We start from the raw sequence: 233 nt of genomic DNA on the forward strand, positions 1-233 counted from the left end.
CCCCCGCTCCTCCACCGCCCCAAGACATTTGGGGGGATCCCGGCGGGAATTCCCGGGGCCGGGGGCTTTTCCGGTGATTTTTTTCTTCAACCCTTGGAGCCCTCCAAGAGTTTTTCTGGGAAATCGGCGCTTTGGGAAGTCCCGGAGCGCAGGGGGCCGCCACCCCCCCCAGCTCTGCCTCGCCGGGCTCCGGGGGTTGGGGGACACGAGGGGAATCCGGGAGGACACGGGGC

Source organism: Corvus brachyrhynchos, unplaced genomic scaffold (genome assembly GCF_000691975.1).
Source record: "Corvus brachyrhynchos isolate BGI_N302 unplaced genomic scaffold, ASM69197v1 scaffold706, whole genome shotgun sequence".
Taxonomy (NCBI): domain Eukaryota; kingdom Metazoa; phylum Chordata; class Aves; order Passeriformes; family Corvidae; genus Corvus; species Corvus brachyrhynchos.